The sequence below is a fragment of the Felis catus genome, chromosome F1, assembly GCF_018350175.1.
Source record: "Felis catus isolate Fca126 chromosome F1, F.catus_Fca126_mat1.0, whole genome shotgun sequence".
Lineage (NCBI taxonomy): Eukaryota > Metazoa > Chordata > Mammalia > Carnivora > Felidae > Felis > Felis catus.
In genome coordinates, this window is record NC_058384.1 from 11535938 (window position 1) to 11554554 (window position 18617).

General features: G+C 46.1%; 1 long non-coding RNA gene across 1 annotated transcript in view; it reads right to left on the reverse strand.

Moving 5' to 3' along the window:
* LOC109495551 overlaps positions 1-2416 on the reverse strand; it is a 28832-nt gene extending 26416 nt beyond the window's left edge. The window contains exon 1 of the long non-coding RNA XR_002739144.2: positions 415-2416. This is a non-coding gene — a long non-coding RNA (uncharacterized LOC109495551). The remainder of the gene's footprint in view (positions 1-414) is intronic.
* Between the last annotated feature and the right edge of the window lie 16201 nt (positions 2417-18617).

The window sequence follows — 18617 nt, forward strand, 5'->3', positions numbered from 1 at the left end:
GAGCAAAATTCCTCTCCATCGACGGACCTAGAAACCAAGTCAGCTTCTCCCAAAATGCAGTGATAGGACAGGCATCAGTTACCAAATTATCGACATTCCCACTCAAAACGAAAAAAGGAAGGAAGACGGGAGTTACTACTCCCGACCCATTTTGCAATCCAGCTGGGCAGATTTTAGGTTCTAAGACCTCTGGGTCTCAAGGATCCATTCTGTGAGCTCACAGCCCACAGAACTTCAAGCTCACAGCCTTGAAGTTGTCCTTTCCTTCTGATGGAAGGTAGACTTGTTTGCGGCTGAATAGTGTTATCAGCAGAGTTTATATCTATAGAATATCGGGGGGTCTAACAACTCTATAAACTCTTAAGGAAATGTAATTACTAATTTTTTTCAAGTAAGAGAAATCTTTTTTCGTACCGTTTTGTCTAGTTTTAATATCCGAGTAACACTAGCTTCATAAAATACATTGGGAAATGTTCCCTCCTCTTCTGTTTCCTGAAAGAGATTCCATAGAACAGATTTTAGCGTTTATATTTGTGATGAGTACTCGGTGTTCGTAGTTTTCTTCTCTTGTACATGAGGGATTCTTACGAGGATGGAAATATCCTGTACCTCGCCTATATCAATGCCAACCCTCGTTATAATATTGCAAGATGTTACCTTTGGGGGAAACTGGGTAAAGGACCACCAGGGAGCTCTCTATATTATTCCTTACACCTGCGTGCGAATCTACAATTCTTTCACACGAAAAAGCGTAATGAAAAAAATTTAATGTAGTTCCAGACGCAAGTCTAAATGTTTATCTTCTCTCAAAAAAATCGCAAGATTTTTGCAAAAACCACTTGCACGTATGACCGAAATGGGCCACGGTGGAGCGGTGATGCAGCTTGCCAGCTCACCCCAGTCCCCACTACTCCCTATTGTATCCCGTCACCGGGGCTCAGCATTCTCTGTGAGTCAATATCCAGTGAACCCCACTAACTTTCTCACATGCAGTGAGAGACCCCTGTCTGGCACCTGTAGACATTTGAATGCCCCACTTTTGTGGACTTGGAGTCCTGTAAGCAGGGTGGCGGCAGAATTCAGTCGTGCTAAGGCATGAACTCGCGGAAACATCTTAACTCTGTATCTCGTGCCTGAAACATGTGTGCCTGAGACATGATACCATAAGGCGGAAGCTTGAAAGTCAGACGGACCTGAGTTAAAATGATGGTTTTCCCACCTGACCTTCGCCAATTAGTTGAATTTTCACATTTTCACTTACGAACTGGGAACGATAATACACGATTCAATCTAATCCAAACCTCTAATCCAAACCTGGTGCTGTGAGCACCACAGCATAGGTGCTCAGTTAATATGTTTTCCCCATAACTACAGGATGCCTCTCTCTTCTTTGAAACCAACAGCTTATGCCAAAGGAGTTTGTTTTTCGCTGGAGCGTTGCGCGTATATTTGCCGTTACCTGGGAAGGTGCGGGCCGCTTTGCTCAGCATCTCACCAGCGCTCTCTCACTATCCTCACGATAACCCTGCACAGAAGGCACCTGTATCATGCCCCTCTCGCCCCTGAGGAATTTGAAGCGTAGAGTTATTTGATTATTTAAGCTTTGGCCGATAATTCCGATTCCAGAATCCAGAGTGTGCTGTGTATTCAACCGCTTTTCCCACTGCCTTGCTTGGCAGAGTTTGGGAGAGGTTTCCGTTCTAGACTCCCCCCAGAGACGAGCCCCTGCTCCGTGCAGGCCCCCCCCCCTTGTTACAGCTGTAAGGCTGACAGCGACGACTTTGTGGTCGGCCTCGATCTACGGCCTCGGGGAGACTTTGCGAATCCCATCTCTGCTTCGTTTTCTTCCCCGGACGCATGAACTCGCTTGGGATAGACATGTGACTCACCTGCATACAGGCTGCACCGTGTTTGAAGGCTTATACACCCTGTGCAGCAAACGCAGACTATTGCTACCTACCAAGGGTATTTTCCTATAGCTGCTTTATTGGCATCCCTTTCACAATCCGATGACCTCTTACCGGCACTAATTAATTCCTATTGGCAAAGAGAAGGGGACAAAAACCAGACAGAATAGGCTGAGCGAAATGTCAGCTCTCCCCTGAGGATCGGTTGCTGGCTGAGCTGCTCAGGGGTTTGTCACTCAAGTGACAAGGAACAACAGGATACTCCCTGGCTCCTGCCAGAGTGTCCAGGAGCTTCCCAGGATATGAAACCAGAGAAATGTCTTGAGTTTATTCCTGAATGGCTAAGACGCTCCAGCAGGACAAAGCTGGCCTTGATCCCTGGCTGCCCCACCTCTCAGCTGGGCGAACTTGTTAAAGTTCTTACCCTCTCATGAAGCCTCAGTTTTCCCATTTTGGAAAATGAGATCAGAATCAGAGCAATGCCTCCCTTAGAGGGTCTTGGAAGGAAATAAATGAGATGACACAGGAAATGTTTCACCAGAGTGCCTCACACACAGTAAGCCCTCAAAAACATGTTAGTATTACATCAACGGTGGGGTTGTTGCTGATGAGCTAGAAAGATTAATAGCCATTAATGTAAGTGGTGGGGTTTGCAATATGTTCAGAAAAAAAAAAAAAAACGGTGCCTCCGGTGGTGGTATTTTAGTCATTATCAGGAAAAAAAAAAAAAAAGGCAGGGGAAACTCACTTCCTGCAAAAGTTGTATTCATCAGAGATTCTCTGCGTTTGATATTTAAAAATCAAACCATGTTTCCTATTAGATTATAATTCCAGAAATGTTCTCTGTTCAATTTTGATAAATATAACCGTCCTCTTAAAATAATGTGCTGGCTTCACCTGTTGCTAGCTTTGCAACCTTGGGCAACACTGTTTGTCAGTTTTCTCATCCCTAAGGTTCCACTCTGGAGTCCCCTGAGACAATGGACTTGGAGGTTCTTTGTAAAAGTGTAAAACCCCCTGCAGAAATGCTAGGTTACAATGGCTCCACACCTACGCTTAGCTGTGTTTCCTCAGACGTTTGCAAAGTATACGTTCAATTAGGAAACAACAACAACTTGGGGCGCCTGGGTGACTCAGTCGGTTAAGCGTCGGGTTCTCGATCTCGGCTCAGGTCTCGATCTCATGTCGGCGCGGAGACTGCTTGGGATTCTTTCTCTCCCTCTCTCCTTGCCCCTCCCTCCTCTCAAAAATAAACCAACATTAAAAAAAATAAGTCTTAGGGGCGCCTGGGTGGCTCAGTCGGTTAAGCGTCCGACTTCAGCTCAGGTCACGATCTCGCGGTCCGTGAGTTCGAGCCCCGTGTTGGGCTCTGGGCCAAAGGCTCGGAGCTTGGAGCCTGTTTCCGATTCTGTGTCTCCCTCTCTCTCCGCCCCTCCCCTGCTTGCTCTCTCTCTCTCTCTCTCTCTCTCAAAAATAAGCATTAAAAAATTTTTAATTATCATATGCCAGTGATGACAAAGTGAAAATCGAAATGAAAACCACAGTACCGTTTCCCCTGAGTTCAGGAATGAGACTGGGATGTCCCCTCTCACCACTTTCATTCAACATAGTACTGGAAGTCCTAGCCACAGCAAGTAGACAAAACAAGGAAATCAAGGCACCCAAATCGGTAAGGAGAAAGTAAAACTCTCACGATTTGCAGGCGACATTATATTATGTATAGAAAACCCTAAAGACGCGACCGAAAAATGAAGAGAACTGATAACTGAACTCAGTGAACTCACCGGATACGAAATCAATGCACGGAAGTCTTTTTGCATTCCTATACACTAGCAATAAGGCAGGAGAAAGAGAGATTAAGAAAACCAACGATCCCATTGGCAATTGTACTAAAGTCAATAATGTACCTAGGAATAAACAACCGAAGAGGTGAGAGATCTGTACTGCGGGAAAACTGGAAAACACTGATGAAAGAAATTCAAGACAATTCAAAGACCTAGAAAGACATCCCGTGCTCATGGGTTAGAAGAACAAATATTATTAAAATGTCTAACTTCCCAAAGCAATCTACAGGTTTTTTTTTTAAATTTTTTTTTCAACGTTTATTTATTTTTGGGACAGAGAGAGACAGAGCATGAACGGGGGAGGGGCAGAGAGAGAGGGAGACACAGAATCGGAAACAGGCTCCAGGCTCTGAGCCATCAGCCCAGAGCCCGACGCGGGGCTCGAACTCCCGGACCGCGAGATCGTGACCTGGCTGAAGTCGGATGCTTAACCGACTGCGCCACCCAGGCTCCCCAAGCAATCTACAGGTTTGATGCAACCCCCATAAAAATACCGATAGCACTTTCCACAGAACTAAAACAGACAATCCTAAAACGTATATGGAGCCACAGAAGACCTCCAAAAGTCAACCGATCTCAACAAAGAAAAACAGAACAACAGGTGTTACAGTTCCAGATTTCAAATTGTAGTCCAAAGTGGTAGTAATTTAAACAGCAGGATGCTGGCTTTGGACGCAAAAATGGACGCACAGATCAACAGAACAGACTAGAAAGCCCCGAAATAAACCCATAATCACATCTCCAATTAATTTTTGACCAAGGAGGAATGCGCATCCGATGGGAAAAAAGGGTCTCTTCAACAAACGGTGTTGGGAAAACTAGACAAGAACGTGCAAAACAATGACATTGGACCGCTTTCTTTCACCATACACAAAAATAAACTCAGATTAAAGACCTAAATGTGAGACCTGAAACCATAAAAATCTTCGAAGTGAGAACAGGCAATCATTTCTCTGAGAAATCGACCATAGCAACATTTTTCTAGATATGTCTCCTGAGGCAAGGGAAACAAAATAAAAAACGGACTATTGGGACTGCATCAAAACAAAAACCCTCTGCACGGCGAAGGAAGCAGTCGGCACAAGTAAAAGGCAGCCTATGGAGTGAGAGAAGGTATTTGCAAACAGCATGTCCGATAAAGGGCTAGCATCCAAAGCACATAAAGAATTTATGAAACTCAACACCCAAAAAAACAAAATAATCAAATTTAAAAATGGCCCGAAGGCACGAACAGATACCTCTCCAAAGAAGACCTCCAGAGGGCCAACAGGCACACGACGAGATGCGCCACATTCCTCCTCATCAGGGAAATGCAAATCAAAACCACAATGAGAGACCACCTCACGCCTGTGAGCCGAGCTAAAGTCAAAACAAGACATTACAAGTGTTGGCGAGGACGTGGAGAAAAAGAAAGCACTGTTGGTGGGAACGCAAACCGGCGCAGCCACTGTGGAGAAGAGTACGGAGCGTCCTCGAAAAACGAAAATCGCACTACCCTACGATCCAGGAATCACCCTCTTGGGACACGATGGAAGCAGCCCTAGTGTCCATTGGTAGATGAACAGACAAAGAAGATGAGTGGACGAAGAAGATGAATGGGCAAAGCCATAAAAAAGAATAATATCTTGCCATTTGCTAAACCGATGAGAGCATAATGCTACACAAAATGAGTCAGAGAAAGACAAACACCGTATGATCTTATTTGCAGAATCTAAGGAACAAAACAAGTGAACAAACGAAAAGGAGAGAGAGACAAACCAAGAGACGGACTCCTCACTACAGAGAACACACTGATGGTTACTAGAGGGGAGGTGGGGGGGGAGGGGGATGCGAGGGGGGTGAGATAGGTGATGGGGATTAAGGAGTGCACTTGTCATGATGCAAACATAATAATAAAAAAATGAAATAAAGTTATTGTAACAGAAAAGACTTCAGATGAAAGGTGAATTTATTATTTACCTATTTTATTGAATGTATTCATTCAATAAATTTTTGAGTTCCAAACGGGGGGAAAAAAAAACCACGATACCATTTACATTACTTCCCAAAATGAAATTCTTAGGTATAAATCTAACACTGCATGTACAGGGGCTCTGCCTTAACTTCCTGGAAAGATCTAGATGGTTACTGCTGTATGACTTATCTCGGTGGGACAAGTTTGAAAAGTCAACAGTGTTTGGAGTGGGGATTATTTGGATTCTTTTTTTTTTTTTAACTTTGGTACATCGATCTATCTAAACCTGGTGGGGAGAATTGTCCCCAGGGTCTCACCAAGACCCCCCCGCTTGCCACTGTGCCCTCCGTGCTGTCCCATCTCTTCTGTCCTCACTCTGATACCAGAGTGCAGCAATGCCCACAGCTACCCCAGCTCTGGCCCTCGCACCCCTTTCACGAAATAACTCGTGACTGGATCTCCTCAGCTATCCCACTATAGCTTAGGAACTGATGCCACTGGGAAGGATGTACCCCTAACCGTTTTTGGTTTTAAGCATGGAGATGTTGGGAAGGGACACGCACCCACCGCGGAATACATAACGCATTACGACCAAAGTGTAAAGCAACCTCTGTGAGTTGCCATGTTGGGAAGGAGGGAGGGCCGGGCAGTGGCTTCAACCACAGGATGGGGACTGTGGGGGACAGGGCGGGACCTCATTTCCTCTGCCCCTGTTGGCTATTAGAGACCTGTGCATGTGTCTAAAGAAAGTGATTATCTTTTGTATGTAAATATTAAAAATGATTCCAAAAGTATGTAGGAGATCTCTATGAGGAAAACTACAAAACTGATGAAAGCAATCAAAGAATGAAATAATTGGAAAGACAGTCCATGAACATGGATAGGCAGACTCAATCTTGTCAAAATGTCAATCCTTCTCAACTTCATCTGTAGATTCGGTGCAATCCAGATCAAAAGCCCAGCAAGTTATTTTGTGGACATTGACAAACTGATTCTAAAATGTATATCAAAAGACCCATAGTAGCCAACACAGTGTTGAAGGAGAAGGAAGTCAGAGGACTGAGGTAGCTGACTTCAAGACCTACAGTGGTACTACAATAATCAAGACAGTGTGGTATTAACAAAAGAACAGAAAATAGAAAATTAATTAAACAGGATAGAAATAGGAGCACATAAGAATAGTCAACTGACCTTTGACAAAGGAACAAAGACCATATAACGGAGCAAAGATAGTCTTTTTGACAAATGGTGCTAAAATGGACATCCATATGCCAAAAAAAAAAAAAAAAAAAAAAAAGGAATCTAGACACAGACCTTACACCCTTCACCAAAATTAACTCAAAATGGATCAGAGGGGCACCTGGGTGGCTCAGCTGGTTCAACATCTTATGGTTCATGAGTTAGAACCCCTCATCGAGCTCTCTGCTGTCAGTGTGGAGCCTGCGTTGTATGCTCTGTCTCCCTCTCTCTCTGCCTCTCTCTCTCTCTTTCTCTCAAAATGACACAAGCATCTTAAAAAATGGATCAGAGACCTAAATGTAAAACACAAAAGTCCAAAGTTCCCGGAAGGTCACGCAGAAGATCTGGATGATGCCGGATATGGGGATGACTTTTTAGACAACACCAAAGGCGCGATCCATGAAAGTAACAGTCAATGAGCCAAACTTCATTAAAATTAATAAGAATGTCCGCTCTGCAAAAGACACTGTCAAGGGAACAAGAAGACAAGCAACAGGCTGAGAGAAAATATTTGCGAAAGGCACATATGACAAAGAGCTAGTATGTAAAATACGCAGAGAACGTTTAAAACTCAACAACAAGAAGAAACCCCCCAAACGACCCAAATAGGACAATGGGCCAAGTCTTAGCAGGCACCTCACCAAAAAAGATATACAAATGGCAATTAGGGTGTGTGAAAATAAACTCCACGTCATCTCTCATCATGGAAATACAAACTAAAATGACAACGCGATACCACCCCATCCCTATCGGAAGGGCCGAAATCCAGAACACCGACAATACCAAATGCTGGCGAAGATGTGAAAAAAACAGACACTCTCATTCATTGCCGGTGGGAATACAAAATAGCACAGCTACTATCGAAGGCAGTTTGACAATTGCTTACAAAGCTAAACACACTTTTACCTCATTTACCCAAAGGAATTGAAAACTTATATCCACGCAAAAACCTGCACGTAGAGTTTACGGCAGCTTCATTCATAATTGCCAAGATTTGGGTACAAACCAAGATGCCCTTCCCTTCGGTCGGTGAATGGATAAATAAACCGTGCGACATCCAGACAATGGAATATTATTCGGTGCTGAAAAGAAACGAACTACTAAGCTATGGAAAGGCATAGAAAAACCTTAAATGCCTATCATTGCCGAGTTGAAAGAAGCCAATCTGAAAAGGCTTCATACGGTGTGACTTCAGCTATACGACCTTCTGGAAAAGGAGAAACTCTGGAGACAGTGAAGAGACCCATGATTGGCAAGATTCGGCTGGGGAAAGGAGGTGACAGCAGGGACCAACAGTCACGACGCAGAGGACTTTTAGGGCAGTCACAGTACTCTGTACGATGTCATAATGACGGATGCATGCCACCATCTATCTGTCCAAACCCATAGTACGTCCAATACCCAAAGTGAACCCTGATGTAAACGATGGACTTTGAGTGGTTAGGTTGTACCAATACAGTTTCACTAGCTGTAACAAGAGTAGCGCTCTGCGGGGCAAGGGGGTGTGCAGGTGTGGGGGCAGACTGGGTGTGGGAAAATCTTTGTACCTTCCTCTTAATTTTGCTGTGAACCTAAAACTGTTCTAAAAAATAGTATCTTAAAATATAATGGGCATGGCGTGGGAGTGAAGGGGAAAAAATAACTCACAGATGGCGGGGGGGGGTACCACTTTTCTTCAGGGCAGTTTGAAGATGTACATCAACAGCCTTAAAGTAAGAATGGCCTCCGACCAAGCAATTCCTAGAAACTTACCGCAGGTAACCTTCTATTCTGTCCTAATAGTTCTATGTGCCTTGTAGAGAAGACGTATGTTATTTTTTCAGTTTTCAACGTCTTTAATATGGGTCAATAACGGGAGAAGACAGAGATTGTTGGGACTGTAGCGCGTGTGTGGCAAAGACGAGGTTCTGGACGCGTTCTGCATATCTGGGGTCAGCTACTTTGCGCGATAGATGTGTACAAATTGAGCTGCGTTCTCCATTATGCTAATGGAAGAAAAGTCTGCAAGAAGCACAAAGAACCGTTTAATAACGTGAGTAGCTATCGCCTCGTGTGTCCGTTTTAGAAGTTCACATCATTTCAACTTTTAGATTCGCTCAAAGCCAAAAACGCCCAAGTCATTATTCTCTTGTAATGTCCCGGTCAAATTGTTAAGGGCGGTCATTCTAAGAGAGCCCTAGCTGTGTGTTGTGTTTTCACCGTCTCGATTTACCGGGTGCAATCACTTTCTCAGCCATTCTGGGGGCAGCCTCAAAGGGAAGGATTCACGTGCTAGCAGAATTTGGTTGATCTCTGGAATAAGCAAAACTCGTATACAGAAGCAGTCAGATTTAGTCTGCTTCTAACACGCTCTGATCAGGAGACCAAGCAATCTCCAGGTAGAGAAAAACAAAGAAAGCAGACACGTGTGGGTACAATCGACCGCTCAGAACATTCCTTGAAACACACAGAATAAAAACATCTAGAGTGCACCTATCTCCAGAATGCTTGAGCTGTAGCTGTGCGTCACCTTGGCCCGGCGCCGTCCCAGCTGAAAGAAAGAGGGAAACAGGCTCCGAGAGAGTGACTCACCCAAAGTCATGTCCAACATCAGTGGTGAGGTTGCGATTAGAGTCCGTCGTCTCCCAGAAGTGCCAGTACTCTCACAAGTAAAACAGACAGTGTGGTGTAAGGAAAACACTACCAGACTAGGAGTCAGGAAACCCGGGATTCCAAGTTGGCTTCGTCACTGAATCAGCCACGTGTCTTTGGGCAGACGACCACCCTTTGGGGACTGTGCCTCTTTGCCTACAATATGAGGAGGTTCTACTAGAAAGCACCAGAGAGCTCTGCAGATCTAACAGCCTGTAGTTTCTTAGTTTCTAAGTAGCTCCTTCCTTCCCCTTCCTGCCCTTTCAGATTGAGACCTCGCAGGCACTCTCGCCCCTCCAGTCTCTTTTCCATCCACAGTTCCCGGGGGCACACCTCTTCTGCAAGGTCCAGAAGCTTCTGCAAGGTCAGAAGGATGCATCCAAGCTTCTGCAAGGTCAGAAGGATGCCCCATGAGCTGTGGAGCAGGTGCTAAAGCGTTTCTCATGTTGCTGAGACTATTTTAGCTAGAGTCATGTTATTTTTTTTTTCTGCCTAAATGGATTAACTAGGCACACATACGTCTGTAGACAGAACACCATTGGATACACTTCGCAGAGTACATAGCAGCTTAATTTTCCTTAAACAGACATCAAGTGCCTGTAGATGTAGGAGGAGGCCAGGAAAGACGATTTCCTGAGGCAGCCTGCCTCTCCCACAGGAAGGGGCTACCCAGGTCCTGACCCAGAGAGGAGGAAGAACACGGGGATGGAAAGAGGGGGTTCTGCCACATTCAGCCAAGCCAAATCGCAGACCAAGGGAAAGGAGAGACAGACAGAACTGGGTTGTGTTATCAATCAATTTTCAACCTCGGTTAACTTTATTGGCATGACAAGGTAGACGCACTGCCAAAGTCAATAGAGTAGATCTGTGTGCCTAAGGCAGGCTCTGGTGCTAATGGGAGGTTTTAATGCCAGACATTCTGTCCTCCGAATGTTCCCTAATGTCCTTCCTTCTTTGTCTCCAGCTGCCACATGTTGTGGGTATGATCTTGCTACTGAAGTTCACGGGATTAAGCTTTGGGCACCGAAACCAAGCTCATGAGAAGGGCCTTCTTTCCCGAAACTCTTAGTATAAAAGCGTTTGAAAAACCCTGTGATTTTGGGTTTTTGTTTTATTTAACATACGGTACCCAATAATAAAAATAAACAAGTCTTTTCAGATAGGCTATTGTTAAAATAGTTCACTTCCTATGCAGGTTGTTAAAGTAAAAGATGCTCACCAAGAAAACGACCTAAAATTTCTTTATCAAAAATGCTTGCTATAATGTTTACATTTGCAGTAGGCATATAATTAAGCTGTTAATATCTAGGATCTTTATGCAAAGCATAATTCTTATGGGCAATCTTATGGGCAAAACATTACCCTCACCTGGTAGCAGCATGCACTAATGATAAGAGTTATTATTTCTTGTGAGCTTCCTGTGTTAAATAATTGACTAAATGCATGTATCCCTGTAAAATCTGGAATATTTAAGATGTAAGCAACCTACTAAACCTGTTAGTGTAATTCCCCTAATTTTACAAAAACTGAGATCCAGGCATGTTTGTTCCCCCCCCCCCCCCCCGCCCCCGTCCTGAGGAGAAATAGGGAAATGACTTTTTTCTGGTTGGACAAAGTTTTTTGTTTTTTTTTTTCAGGATCTTAGTGGCCCAGATATGTACTATATTATTCCTACCAGGAGCCCAGTCCAAGCTTCCAGGCCAAGAAGCATTTATAGGCGATAGATAAAATCAGATCATGAGCAGACCGAGACGCGGGCCAGCAAGTACGTGATAATGGCTAAGCTTAATGTTTAAACAAATATTTGTTTTAAAGGAGGCAAAAGGTGAGAGTATTACATATGTTTCAGATATGATATAGATACGGCATGCCCAGATACAACACAGGTATGGCAAAAGCCTACAATTTGGAGCACACGATCTTATGGGCAAAACATTACCCTCACCTGGTGGCAGCGTGCACTAATGATAAGAGTTATTATTTCTTGTGAGCTTCCTGTATTAAATAATTGACTAAATGCATGTATCCCTGTAAAATCTGGAATATTTAAGATGTAAGCAACCTACTAAACCTGTTAGTGTAATTCCTCTGATCTTACAAAAACTGAGATCCAGACATTTTTGTTTGCGCGTTTGCTTAAGGTCAACGTTTAACAACTAAGATGATACTAGAATTCAGGTCTCTCAGCTCTCAGAACAGTGAATGCCCCATTACACAAGGATCTTATTGCATACTTGGATTCTGTACTTTGCCCTTGACATACTCATAAAAGCTAAAACTGAAGTCTATAAAGAGGTCAGTGTCCATCAACAATAAATAAACTGCTACATTTTGCCTATTTTCCACTTCCAGCCATTTGCTTGTTCATTTGACAGTTCCTCTCAGGAAAGGCGCTTGTTGGTTCATTGGTAGGTTTGATTGATTAAAGATACCCTGCAATTTAATTTAAAAACCAAGGAGTAATCAAGGCCTTCTTCATTCTGTCGGTTTAATAAGCATTTGCCAAGGAAGGTCATCGTTATTACTAACACAATCACAGCATCAGTCAAATGAGGAAGAAGATGTATATATATCGTATGATGTGTGTGTATCATATATACATGATCTATACGATATATGTGTTATATATGATATATATGTTATATATTATATATGTTGTATACGTGTGGGTATGTGAGCCGTGCACATATATCTATATGCATATAAATATGTATACTCTCATCTTCTAAATGTTTGAGTAGTTCTCCAAAAGTTGCCTTTATCAAAGTGATTCTGCATGGCTAGTGAGAGTAGGATAGTGGGACAGACTCATTTCTGGACTTTTCTTCCCCCCCAGTCAAAGTTCTCTGAGCCAGGCTCTTAAGCATTTCTCTGCACTCTAAGCGTGTTATGTTTGGGATCCCGTCAAATTCCGTTTGAAAGGTGTCCAACTGAAGGGACCGGGGTGATGTCAGGGACCGGGGTGAACCAGGATCTCCATCTCTAAGCACTGGGAGAGCTATATTATCCGGAAGAGTAGTGCATCATACCTTGATCAGGGAAGTTAAAATATTCTCCAAGATACTCTGTTTGTAAGACATTTTCCAAACTGCATTCCAGTTGCAGAAATATTTTTGGCAAGTAAGCCGCAGGGGGCTGAGAGCCTGGTCCGTGCCAGCTTGACTGACTCCAACAGCCAGGGTGGAAGGTCTGGGCTGGAGGAGGACGGGCGAGCGCCCGCGCGAGGGGAGGGAACGCCCGCTGGCCAGCCGGCCTTGAGCCCCTGAGCACCTCTGATTTGCTCTCCAGACTCCAAGGACAGTGTTGCTACACTGAAAGGTACCAGTTACCGACAGAGATGGTGAGAGGAGGAGGCAGAGGAACCAGGAACCGAGGCCCCCCCGGATAAGCTACGCCCCGAGGCCCAGCGAGGGCGGAGCAGGAGGATGGGATCCACCTAGGGTTGTCCTGGAGTCCACACGGGAGCCAGCCTCCTACCACGCACGGCTACCCCTTGCTGCCACTGCCAGCTGGCCCGGCACTCGTGGCCAGGTCTCGGTGTTTCCGTGGAACAGAAACAATTTCACCCGAGAGCGGGACAGGCCACCCCGTGACGGCGATGAAGCGAGTTCCAGACAAGAGGGCTCCGTGATGTGTCTGAACAGACAAGAACGCGGGCATTGTCGAAACCCCCAAAGGAGCCAACATCCCCTTCCTGACTAGCAGGAATGACTGCCGTTTCTGTCCCGATCGCGTCTCTCGCCTTCCTCCCGCCAACCTCCCCATCACGGTGATCTCTGCTCTCTGGCAGCATCCGATTCATAGCAAAGTCAGCTTCCCGAAGCCCCACCCCAAATCACCCCAACACGAGCCAGCCCAAGCCCCTCCTAAGTCCTCTCTAACACCTCCTTGCCCACAGCGCACCGTCTGTCTCCGTGCAATGGGCCATAACCACCCCTGGGTTCGGCTTCAGGTGTCTCCCTGCCGGCCTGTAGCCGGAGGGTCCGATGACAACGTTTGTCTGCTCTGTGCCGACCAATGTGCTGACTTCTGGGCTCACGGTTTGTCCTACCCTGAGAGAGCTCACCGCCTAATGGAGGACGCAAGGAGCCGGGTGGGGAGGGGGGCGGTGAATGACCTCGAGAGTTGGGACAAGGCAAACGAAGTTCAACAGGATATCAAACGAATAACCTTAAGGGTGGTACGACGCAGAGACTGTGAAGGAACTGAGAACCCCATCGGGATCAAATCTGTCTGCTATTTATTTTTCGTATTAAGTTCTTCCGTATTTAGTTATCTAGTGTTTAGGATTTGATACTAGCAAGAAGATAAAGTGTACAAACCTTAACATCCCATCAAGTTTGCGTTACTTGTGAATATATTTCCCAATTTTAAGGCTCCAAGGAAAGGCAAAACCCAGTCAACAAGAACAGGGGTTTCAGACCTCCTTGAGGGCACAAAGAATTAGACAAAGTGCCGGGGGACCTGGGAGAGCCACCGTTTTAGTGTGAAAGTCTCCAACTCCTACCCGTTCAAAAAGTCCCTTCAACGGTGAGCAAGCCAACGTCCTGGCCAAAACTCTGCTCGTAAGCTGTGTGGCAAATGTCTTCCTTTAGATAGAATATGTGTTTCTTTCTCCTTCTTCTTGTTCTTTTTTTTAATATTTATGGGAGGGGCAGAGAGAGGGAGAGAGAGAATCCCAAGCAGGCTCCACACTGTCAAGTGCAGAGCCCAACGCAGGGTACGAACTCACGAACCCAAGCCAACATCCAGAGGCAGACCCGGGTGACCAACCAGGTGCCCCAGGTATGTGTTTCTTAACATCAGGAAGATTGAGAACGAAGCCTGGAAAGACGTGAGAGAGCCAAACCATAGAATTTTATAGCCCATGTTAAAGAGAAAATCGTATATATTTACTGTTTTGTGTATTTGTAATTTTTAAGAGAATTGGGCAAATTAGAATGGTCGCCTCATAATGCCACTTTAAAATACAATTGAGGGGCGCCTGGGTGGCTCAGTCGGTTAAGCGTCCAACTTCAGCCAGGTCACGATCTCGCGGTCGGTGAGTTCGAGCCCCGAGTCGGGCTCTGGGCTGATGGCTCAGAGCCTGGAGCCTGTTTCCGATTCTGTGTCTCCCTCTCTCTCTGCCCCTGCCCCGTTCATGCTCTGTCTCTCTCTGTCCCAAAAATAAATAAACGTTGAAAAAAAAAATTTAAAATACAATTGAGTAACGAATGCGGAGTTTTACGATTTTAAGTTGAATTCTTACTAAATTTATTGGAACATATAAGACAACTCTGCAACCTTGTACTTATAAATTTAAGGGCTCAAATGTATGTAAGTATGAAAGTACTCCGGAAAGCTTTGTCTGATAATTCAAATAGATATGGATATATACGTGTGTGTGCTGTATATATGTACATGCGTATATGAGTGTGTACATAAAATTTGGAATTACAGCTCATGTGTTAGGAGGTAATTACTGCACTTTATTCACAGGCCCTTTAGGAATGATTGCTAAGCTCTGTTAGACTAAGAAATAAAACAATTACATCTGTAAGCTGAACAAAAATAAACTATATTTTTCTAATTTTAACTTTAATAAGTAGAATATTAATTTTTAACCCAAAGCGTAAACCTTCAAAATACTGTTTTCTACATACAACAGACACTAGACAGAAGACGTCCAGGAACTCATGTGAACATAAGCAAACGCCCTGCTGTGTGGTTAAGGGCTGGGACGGGAAAAGATGAAATGCTACACGGCAACCAGCCGGAGGGGCCAGGACGCATGGGACCCTCAAGGAAGACGAATAGGGAGCCAAGAAAAAGGTGTGAGCACAGAGGGAGGGAAGGAGGGTGGAGCCACACAACTGTCACTCATTTACAAATACCGAGTGCCTATGGCACAAAGCTAGGGGCCGAAGGGCCACCCGGACACCCCTGTAAATCAAACGTTTTAAACCTTCCTGAGGCTCAACCACTCGAGTTACCAAACTACAACCCCTTAACCCGGCGGGTGGGCGCCCTGAAACCCGTGAAGGTGGACAAGAAGCTATGTAGGAACCAGCATGATTGTTCGGGAAGGACCCTGAGGACCCACAGGGGATAGACCTTACCTCTGAGGGCTGCCAAGTGTTGGCTGAATCTTCTGCAGATCACAGGTCTTTGCAAAAGAGAAGATAGATCCTATTTTCTAAAGACCAAATGGGGAGTGAAGAGGTTGGCGGGCGGGGGGCAGAGGGACAGAAGGTCTAGGAGGGTGAGACGCCGGGACCAGGGTTGGTAAACTCCGACTAAAAAGGAATGAGGACGGAAATGACTCCCGGATGAAGGAGTTCGAGATCGCTGCAACCCACCTCAGGGTTTACGCCTGAGGCTGTGGCTTTACCCATACAAAGTGTTCTGTAAACAACACCAGAAAGAGAAAAAAAAAAATGGCAGATCGGGGATTCACAGAACTCATTTTCAAGTTCCCAGGCTGTAGCCTTCAAATAAATCTACCCCACCTTTCACGTCTAATGCACGTCTAATGGGACAGGTGTGTGTCTCAGGGCGGATGGTTCGAGATGCTTTCCCTCCGACGGTCCTAGGGGCACTGTGAAATGGGTTTAAAGAACCACTTCCATCAATGGGTGTAGACCCTCTATATGTGTGTGCCGTCCTTTTTGTCTGAGGTTATCAGAACATCGAAGCCTCTTGTTCCTGGGAATACCGTCTGGGATTGTCTGGTGACTATGTGGCTATGAGGGCCCTGAACATTATCTTCAAATCTCCATAGAAGAATCGCCCCTGTGTTTCATGTCAACAATAGTTGAGCCAAACTGCCTCTGACGTCCCTGGAGTTATCTGATCACCCAGATGACACTGAGCAGAGCTAGATGCTAGGACTCGGCAGCTCAGCCCTAACATCTGCCCGAGGCCAGCAGTGAGGGCTCCAGGCGTCCCTCCAGTCCATCCAGTCCCCCATCTGCCGCTGGTTCACCATGCCACCTTGGGTCACTGAGGCCCCCATTCTGTGCCATCTGTGAGATGCGTATAATAGCACGCCCGGTCCTTCTGTCCCGCCTCTGCCGTCTCCCGCTCATGCTCTCCCTCCCTCCCTGCTTCCCTTCCTCCCTCTCTCCCTCCCTCTCTCCCTTCCTTCTCCTCCTCCTTCTTCCTCTCATTCTCCCTTCCTCCCTCTCTCCGTCCCTCTGTCCTTCTCTCTCTCTCTTCTGCAGAAGATAATGCGTCTGAAGTGCTTTGAGCTCCTTGGAGATAGAAGGTCTATAAATATAAGCTGTTATCACTGTTACCATGGAAACACTCCCAGAGAGCTGTGCTCCATTCCTGTGTTTGCTGGGCATAATTCTGGCCTTCTTGCCCTGCTGGCTTCTCGAGGGTGTTAAAACAATCCGTGATTTTACAAAGCGCTGTGGTCAGGTAGGGGGTGGGGACCCAGGGCGGAACTTGTTTGGGTTTTTTTTTTTTTTTTTCATGTCAATCATGAAAAATGGTACTTCTATCTGCTAAGGTAGAGGGTCATGCAAAATTGGCCAGAGTCAGCTATGAATCCAAGGATGCCGGTGATGACACCCAACCAAGGACCCTAATCGATAACAAGGTTCGGGCAAGCAGGAATTCCAATGAGCTTCAGAAATAGCATCACCTCCATTTCCTAATTTGCTCTGAGTCCTCATTGAGTCCTTAGCTTCAGAACCATGGCTAGCAAAACGTTGAGGTTAAGAGTCGGCGCCTTTCTGCCAGTCTGTGGCCTTCCGGAAAGCAGGAGCTATGCCTTTTTCATCATGGCCTTTGCAAGGCCTCGTACGGTACCTGGCACACAGCAGGGTCTGGACAGAGGTTTGGGAAGAAAGACGAGTACGTGGCCGCCACCTTCTATGACGCGGCTGGACGTGCCACTGGGTAAGACAAATGCCACAAGCGTTGGCTGGGACCCAGGTCCCAGCGTTTGCTTTCTGCCCCCCACCCCACCCCCATCCCCATCAGTGAGGCGATGATGTTACATCAGTTCTGATTTCACGCGCGGTCCTGGGAAAGTCGCTGTACAGCTCAAAGCCTGATATGGGAGAGTAACGCGACCGAATTGTTAACCAAACAACTGCGAAAGGTCCCGTGCAAGAAGGAAGGAGTGAAAGCCGTGGGAAAGGTCATGGAGTGTTTGGAGGCAAAGCTATGAGCTCCAGGGCGGTTTTCCAGGCCTCAGATGAGCAAAAGCAAGGAAATCAGAACGAACTTTGCAGTCAAACCAACCAAAGAATTCAGTGCCTGGGCCCTGCCACTCGCCAAACGCCCTGGGCCTCAAGACTCCCGTGTGTAAAATCAGAACAGCAGCCCTTACCTCGTGGGTCTGAGGTGATGGTCAAAAGAAATAAGTATGTGAACCCACAGCCTAGTGGCTGGCCCCGGTCAATGATTAACCCGGGTTCATTCCGTCTCAGTACTTTCGCAACGTGCATGAAGAAAGCAGACTATTTTGAATAGTGCATTTACAAGTTTGTTCTAAAGGCCAGGTAGATTTCAGATTCCTCCCGAGGTGGGGCAGGGGGTAACCCTGCCTTTGAGCAGGGGAGCGGGGGAGCTCTCTGTGGGGGAGAGAAACCGCAGGGGCGCACCCAGGGAGCCAAGCAGGGCAGTTACATCATTACAGAGACCGCTGCAAACCGAAGGTGCAGAGCGGCGCGTCTGAAACTTACTAAGAATCTCAAGGGGGCCACGGCTGACCTCGGTGACTGCACGGGGTTGCCCACCCACCGAGCCGGGGCGGCGGTGGGGTCACCGATCTGGCCCCCGGCGCCGCCAGAGAAGCTCAGGCCGATGAAGTAAGCAGAGCCAGGCTCACGGGGTTAACCAGGTGCTGCTTTGGTCATCGCGGCGGGCCTCAGGCAGTCCGAGAGAGGCTGAATCGGGGCTGAATTCCGCAGGCTGCTTGGGGGACGCTGGATCCGTCTCGTAAGCTACACCTAAGCTGTCGTGAAGGTCATTTCAGGAGGAAAAAAGCTCATAAAACGGTGAAACTCCACGTGGAGCAATTAATGATTGCATAAAATGGGCTCAGAG